This window comes from Pezoporus flaviventris, unplaced genomic scaffold (assembly GCF_033815535.1).
Source record: "Pezoporus flaviventris isolate CSIRO_AGI_PZ_B2104156 unplaced genomic scaffold, CSIRO_AGI_Pfla_v1 ptg000041l, whole genome shotgun sequence".
Lineage (NCBI taxonomy): Eukaryota > Metazoa > Chordata > Aves > Psittaciformes > Psittacidae > Pezoporus > Pezoporus flaviventris.
Window position 1 is genome coordinate 3,180,400 of NW_026892589.1, and position 8,137 is coordinate 3,188,536.

At 49.2% G+C, this 8,137-nt stretch overlaps 1 long non-coding RNA gene across 1 annotated transcript; it reads left to right on the forward strand.

Moving 5' to 3' along the window:
- Window positions 1-2,606: 2,606 nt before the first annotated feature.
- Window positions 2,607-7,884, forward strand: LOC133275639 (uncharacterized). The gene is made up of 3 exons (XR_009745646.1): window positions 2,607-2,689; window positions 3,195-3,341; window positions 7,770-7,884. It is a non-coding gene; the product is annotated as an uncharacterized LOC133275639 (long non-coding RNA).
- The last annotated feature ends 253 nt before the right edge of the window (window positions 7,885-8,137 follow it).

Genomic DNA, 8,137 nt, shown 5'->3' on the forward strand with positions numbered 1-8,137 from the left:
TATATTGAGTGGGATTAGCTGGGAGCATCCAAAGCCCACACCATTTCTCAGAGGGATTCTGGTGGGGAGAGCTGGAGGCAAACCAGGTCTTGCGAAGGGATTTCGGAGCAAGCGGAAGCAAACCTGACTGGGAATTGTTTTGATAAAACATGTGTTGGAGTTTCTTGGTCAGATGAAACTTTTCATTAGCTATACGGGGTGCCTGCCAAAGCTGAAGCTGGGAATGGTTTCATCCATCAATAGGAGAGAAGGAAAGTGGATTCAGGAGAAGCACTGGCTTTGTGCAAGTGCATCCAGGCTGAGTGTTGGCTTCAGCTCTCTGCAGTGGAATCATAGAATCCCAGACTGGTTTGGGTTGGAAAGGACCTTAAGATCATCCAGTTCCAACCCCTCTACCATGGGCAGGGACAAATCACAAGGCATGAATGCCATTGACATCATGGGCGTTGGACCTCTTTGCCCATCCACCCTTGCAAGACCCCTGATGTGGTGCTGGGACCCACCATGTACTGCTTGATGGTGTGTTCTTAGCAGTGTGGTGCCAGACCCTCTTGCCCTGTGTCTCTTGGATGAGCTGTCAGTGGGCAATGTTCTTCCCAATCCCCACCTTGAAGCCAACCCTTCAGCCCAAGCCAGGGCACGGTCCTTCCCCTTCCCCTTTCCCTTTCCAGTGCTAACACAAACACTTTAGAGGCAGCCTCTTCCGTGTGGTGGGAAACAGGGAATTCTTGGACACGTCCCTTTTTGGCAGCAGGGCTGTGCTTCTGCTGCTCTGGGCACAGCGACGCCAGCCGGCAGAGGCTGTGCTGATGGTGAGCTCCTTCCAGCTGCTCCACCAGCATAAATCTGAGCTGTGAGCTTACCCAATTCATTAGACACTGCCTGTTGAAAAGGCAGTAAATCACCTCAAACCTCAGTCAGGACTGGCTTTGGCATGGTTTATGGTGGAATTAGAATAACGAATGAGGAGCCGGCTGTTTATGTTAGTTTTGGCTTGCAAGCTGAAGAAAAATCCTGGTGTTGAACTTCATGATAAACTCTCCCCACCACCAGTGGGCTCTGAGGTTGGGAATAACTTTGGAAAGCCTCGAGGGCCCACGAGGGTGAGAGACTGGCACATCACAAGCTGAGTGAACACTAAGGCTTAGATAAGAGGCATGTTTTGGTACAAAACAGGATAGGACTTCGTTGCTGGAATGGCTCTCCAAAGCTTGGACACCTGCAGTCTTCTGCTCCTTGGGGTTGGTCTCCACATCGTGTACTCAAGGAGCAAAGTGAGTCAGCCAAATCTGCAAGTATCCAGTTATTTCCATGCTCTAACTTGCTTATACCTCCTTTGGATGCTTTGGGATTCCTCCACACCTTGGGGTGGGTCGCCCACCATCTGTCCTTGGCAGGTTTCTTTCCAGTTTTGCTCTAATATCCTTAGTTGAGCTCATCTATACAATATGGGCTGCATGCCCTGAATCTGCCAGAGCTGCAGAAACTGGAGTGAACTTTGTGGTTTTCCCTAAGCCTTAATGTGGACCTGGATGGCTCGTGGTGGAGTTGGTCCAGTTTTCCTCTGACTGAGGGAAGATACTCTGGAAAACCTGATGAGGTGGACACAGTCCAGCTTGATGGCTGGGTGGGGAGCACGTCTGTGTTAGTGTTAATAATCCAGTAATGCAGTTACAGTGCGTTATCCATAATCCAGGCATGCTGCAGCAAATTCCCATTTTCTTGAGCACTGTGTCCAGGCAGCCCCTTTGAGGGTACTGCGAGGAGCAAGCACTTTGATGTGCTGAGTTCCTTCCATGCCACCACTCAGCAGGGCTCTCCAAACAGCTGGCATCACCTGCCTTTGCTGAACCCAGGTTTTCATCTCCTGGTGGTCCCTTGTCCCTCCTTCTGGTGACTCTTGCTGCTTGGCTTTGAGTGGTACACTCCTTCCACCAAGGTTTAGGACCCTTCTGTTGCAATCCTTCTACTCCAGCCAGCAAACACTAGGCAGACAGACTCACATCTCTCTGCTTCCACAGTTTTACCAGCAGTCCAAACTTGGCAGTGCTCATGGTCTCATTTTTGGTTCAACAGTTGATGGACTTCTTCCCAAGGGCTGTGATGCGCATCACCTTTCCAGTAGAAGAATGAAGCCCACCTTGCCTTGTCCCCATTCATTGTGTTGGTTTGCCTGGAGTTTTGAACTTTGCTGTCTCGGGTTGAAAAGAAAGTGCGTGGTTTTGTCATGGGGAAGTTAGAGTGGAACAAAAGGCAGGCTATGGAATCACGTTTGTAGATGGAGCACCCACGTTGCTTGGACAGGCAGGCTGAAAGCTTTGTGGAGGGCTGCTTAGAGCAGGGATTCTGAAGAATCCCCTGTGTGAATTCAAGCTATGGAATTTGTGAAGGGAGGAAATCTGTGTACAGGTTTCCATTGTGCTGCATCTTCTATAAGTAACCCTGTGCAAAGAGTCCAGGCCTGGACTTTCACAGCGGCAACCACAAGATCTAAAGGTGTGGTAGTTCTCTCCTGTCCAAAATGATCTTTGTATGCCCATTTTGGGCTCAGAAGCATAAGATATGTACCATCTCAGTTCACCTCTCATCCATCCTTTGCTGTTCGCAGGCAAGAAAGTGCCACAAGAGCTTAATCTGAACTCAGCTGGGGACCATTGACTTCAGAAGGCTGTGGATGAGGTCTGTTCCTGTAGGTCCACAGGCAGTTGGCACTTATGACTTTTTGTCTTCTATGCAGTTTTGAGCTCAAGCTGCACACGCTTGCCTGGCAGGGGAAGAAGGGCTTGGAGAGAAGAACACAACGGGGCTTCCTTCATGTCCCTTGTGCCACCCCATGTACAGGGCTCTCCCAACAGCCTTGCAAGCCATTACCCACCGCTGGATCCCCTTTTCCCTCCTTCCCTATCACCCAACCACACTCAGTTCAAGTTTATCCTGGGCTTATTTTGTGGCTGGACCAACCCCTTTGGAGCGCCAGGACCACAGCTGCCTCCTGGCGACACGGTTCACTCAAGGGCAGCCGCTCTCCTTTATCTCTTTGAAGATTAGGGGGCTTTAACATGTCTTTAAAGTGAATTTCTCCCCCCCCCCCCCCCCCCTTTATTACGATAATTGATGACCAGCAAACTTTTCTTTTCCTTTATCTCTTAAATATGTTTCTTTACCCTTAAAAATGCAATATTTCTTTTAACTAGGAATATGGATGGGTCTGCGCGTAGCAGGGCTGCCTTTGACTCATCTGTCAATTTGATCGTGTAAAGCCTCTGTTTTCAGCTGGCATCCAGTGCAGATTTCAAAGCTGTGACTCACCCGTTCCTGCAGAGTTGAGACTAAAAGGGAAGGTAAAATAATAATTAAAATATATTGAAAATAAACCGAGCCTTTTCCAAGCACTTAATTACGAAGTTTGTGTTTTGTGAGGTCTTTCTATCGGGGAGTTTTACATCTGTGTGCACAGGAAGGAGTCAAAGTGCTCCAGGCTTTCAGTAGTAAGGAGTACAAAATGAATGGTTGCTCCTTGGTTGGGAGGAATAAAGGGATTGTAAATGAACTTGTGAAGCCAAAATGCAAACTTTTCGTATATAAGCATAAGGCAGGAAAGGGGGAAGGCGCTGGAATCATTTTCTATCTAGTCAAAACACTGCACTTACGTGTGATGTATATATGATTATGCAGCAAATGCTTGAACCCGAAATGGCTTTTCCTCTCCATGCACGTGCATATAAATAGCTAAAACAAATCCATTTTCAAAAGAAAATGTCTATTGAGCAGAAAACCAGAAATTCCCTTTCCTCTGAAAACGTGAATATGCTTTTTCTTTTAAGCAAGATTTCCCCCCAATTTATATGATTTTACCCAAAAGCTCTTTTCTCCCAAATGCTATTTTTATCAGTGTGAGTGAAGCTCAACATTCCACCCAAGTGGGAACCAGTCTGTATCCCCAGGTCAGGGTGGAGCAGGGCTATGGAGCACCATGTCCCCTGGGGGGTAATGGGGTTCCTGCTGCTGGTGGCTTCTGTTACAGAGCCCCAGGCTTTAATCAAGACAACTCTACAAATAGTGTCAAAAGAATATGCATGCAGCAGCTCAGTGTTTCCTCTGTTGTCAGATATTTTTATGACACCTTATCGTGTGCATCTTAAATCCACATGTAAAGAAAGCAGGCATTAAACATGAGCATTTGTAACCGGCTGATGAGCACCGGTGCTGGGTGCTCTCTGGGTCAGCTGCAGGATGCTACCAGTGGACCCCAAGGGTCGTCCCAGCTCATTGCCATGCTGCATGTGATGGTGCCAGCTTCCAGCCTCACTCATTTTAACACATCACACTCTAGCATGGGGCAAGCCCAACTCTCTCTGCAGGCTTTGCCCTGTTGGCTTTAGAGGTGGGGTGATGTTGCTGGTGCATGCTGTGTGTCCCATGGGTGTCTGATCACCCAGTATGTGCAGAGGCTCCTGTTGGAATTGGCGAGTGCTGGGAGCACATGGCAGAGTGATCTTGTAGTTAGATACCATCGTAGAACACCACTGGGGTCCCCAGAAATGCTGTGTGTGGCAGCGGGGCCATGCTGGAGCTGTGTTGTTGGAAGGTGGGTGCTAATCTCAGCACTTACTTGGCGATCCCAAGAAGTTGGGTTTGGGATAATGCCTGTTACATCCTCTGGAGCACAGCACAGTTCTCAAACTAAATCTGTAAGCAGCTGCTGATGGAAAGCACATCACCATGTCAAGCCCTGAAGAGGAAACTGGGATTTGATGGTTGTTTCAGCCTTTGTAGTCAAGAGTAACGCAGCAGCATAGGAGGGATGCGAAGTGCATGGAGTTAGGTGAATGAAGCACAGAGCCCATGTGTGTCCAGTCTCATCTACTGAGTTTACTTTGCCTTGCACCAGACAGCGTGATCATTCCTTTCCTCAAACACTAATCTTCTCCAAAGCATTTTGCATACTGGCACTTCCAGCATCTCTTCCAGACCTCTATAAGAAGTGCTACCTGCCCAGCTGTGCTGGGTCTGCAGCCCACCATTACCATGTGAAATGGGCCACATTCATCTTCCCTTTGCTGTTTCATTGCCAAAGGCTGTTTGGTCAAAACTTATTTAGCACCAAATTCCACTTAAAAGTGGCTTCAATGTTTTCTTAGCCTCTGAAGACCAAGAAAAGCGTGCCAGGGGCTCTTACACCATCTGGACAAGGCCTTACAGGTGAGCTTAGAGCAGCTGAGAGCTTAAAATTAGCATGTCTCAAAACATCATCTTTCATCATGTGGTTGTGTTGGGCAACCCAAAACAAAGCAGAAAGTATGAGGCAAGGAAGTGAATGGTGGAAGGAGATGGTGGGGTGGATGGGGAAGGAGGGAACCACTGGCGCTGGGTGGCCATGGACCATCTTCGTCTCCAGAAAGATAAGATTCATCCGAGGAAACCCCAGACTGAGGGTTGTTCCCATGGTGTGAGGGTCTGAGAACAGGAGCTCTGTGGTGACTCCAAGCTCTCCAGCTGCTACCGACATGCGATAGCGAACTGGCTGCGCTGACGTGGTCCTCCATGGCTTGGTCCTCCCGCGGACACCCATCTGCTGCTGCCAGAGGTGATGGAGATGGAAGGAGACAGCTTTAAAAGCAGAGTATGAGGCAGGCAGAGCTGGGGATAAGCTCCAGCGGGTCCCCCTTGACCACGCAGACACCCACCGCTATCAGGGGTGCTTTTGAGGGGCACCACCAGCGGTAGCAACAGGCTCAGGCTGGATCTGAGCCTGTGAACTGAGAGATGAAAAGCTGCATTACAGGTCCAGGGAGCCCACCCAGGGCCCTACAGCCGGCCAAGCGCCAGGCGTGAGGATGGATATGCGGGCCATTGAAAGACCTCATCCAGAGTATATTTGGTTTGTCTTGTGTGACACAGAGAACCTGAGTTATTATTTGATCCTGCTCTGAGTAATAACCAGATAAATGGGCCTGCGGATTTCCAAATAAACATTTTAATAAATGATGGGTGAATTAAAGGAGAGCTGCTCCCCCCTTCCCCTGCTCCCAGTATTAATGTTCAAATGAAGGCAGGCAGTGTCTAACAGAGCCCCGTATACTGTAAATACATTTCTTGCACTGTCACATATAAACACTGGAGAGACGGAGATCAAAAGGTCTCGCTGTGCAGAGCAGAGCCGCGTGATGAAGTGAGCATGTTGCTTTGTGGCTGCGGTGGGGGTGATGGGACGCCTGAGAATAACAGACTGGCTGGAGACGTAGGAGCCCAGAAGGCCTGGGGGGCCTCAAAGGGGGGAAAGGAGAGAAAAAAAATCCCCGCTAGCAGCAGGAAAAATAAATAATTCCGTTATCTCTGATGAATTTCTGCCTTTGATCTGGTTTTTCCTCTCCCTCGCGCTGCCTTTTCGGTCCCTCTTCTCCCCCCTCTCGCAGCTCCCCCCTCAAACCATCCCCATCGGACACTTCTCTCCCCCCCCCCCCTTGCCTCCCTTCCCCTCTTGCGGTTTGATTTATCCCACGGCCGGCTCGGGAAGCCTGACGGGTGCTGATGAATGGGCAGAGCTCGTCTGCCCATAGCCCTGCCCCGGCGTCTGCCAGGACATCCCCAGCTTCTTTTCATTCCTGGAAACCCGGCGTCCCGCCGGGCAGCCTGGTGCAATAGATCTGCTTCACGGGTTGTGCTTTCCTCAGCTGCCTCAGGGAAGATGCTTTTTGGCCTCTCCGGCTCATAGACACAAAGCCCAACCTTCCCCATCCCGGGGTTATTTAGCTTAACCTTGACAGCCGCTAAATAATTGGGTGTTTCTTCCCCAGCCGGTACCTCCTTTCCGAGCCAGGGGAGGCCACATGGGTGCCTCTGATATTTCCCTGCAGCGTTGCCATCAGAACATGAAAAAGGTGGGGGTTTGGAAAGAGAGCAGAGCAGAGTGGAAGTGGTCCGAGATGGGACGAGGGATCAGCCTGCTGGGGGGGATGAATAGGATGCTGTGATGGGAGGTGGTGGGGTTCCTCCTCTTTGGGGCTTGCAGAGCCGCTGGGCTGACCCTTGGCAAGGAGAAGAGAGGGGAGGAACACCAAAAGGTTTCTTCCCTGCAGCTTATGCTCAGGTCAGCTCTGAAACGTGGGTCCTAAAAAGGGCCGCAAGTCATGGCAAAGGGCAGCCCTTTGGGGCACTTCTGTTTCAATGCCTGAATAATGTCTTTAGAAAACCTCTTCTTTTTTGCCTCTGCATGCTTAGTAACACTGTGAAAATCCATTCAAACCACACCACAGACCTTTTGTAGACCACTATGAAGTCTACAAAGTGTTGTAGCTCAAGCTGGAAGAAGACACAAGCAAGATGCTGTGTAACACCCTTCCCAGAAACAACCCTTCCAGCTCCACTGCTCCATTCCTGCTTCTCTATGATGTTTAATATTATTGATTTCCATAAAAATCACTGTGAAATTTGTGGCTTTCCTGTTGGATTCATGCCCACAGATCCAACTCAGCTCCTTGGTCAGCTATTTCCCCCGTGTTTCATTGTGCCTGTTCTGGTTGGGCATTCCTGATTTTCCATCTTCTGGAGATGCCTCAGTAATGGCAACTTTTGCCCTTGGGCTTCTTGTCCCTGACTGAACTCATCCTTCTCCCAGAGGTTAGCTTAAAAATTCATGCTCTACCCTTGGTGATATGTGTTTGAAGCTGTTTGTACAGTGATACAAAGGTCTGGTTTCTCCCATAGCTGTTTCTGGATTGAGTTCCTTCTCCAAAGTCCCCTATTGTCATTTCCTATGTTTATTCCAGATGAAAATAAGCTTTTGCATGGAAGAATTTGAAGAGGTTTTGGACGGTCAATACGTTCATGGAGCCTGTTGGCAACGAAATACCTCCAGACCTCTCATCCTCACCAAAAGGTATGTAACCCTTGAAAATTCATATACAAATGATGTCTTAAAGCCCTGAAATCACGCTCACCCACCACACTGAGCATGACAGAGCCCTTCATGGAAGGCATTCCTGCCCTGAAGACACAGGAAGGATGAAAACCTGCCTCTGATAGTTATACATTGGACAATCAGCAGCTTATACACATGCAAGAAGTGGGTTTTTTTGGGAGGGTTGAAAGGTGAACGGTAGCAATCCCAGTGCAGTGAGCACCACATCCAGCCCCT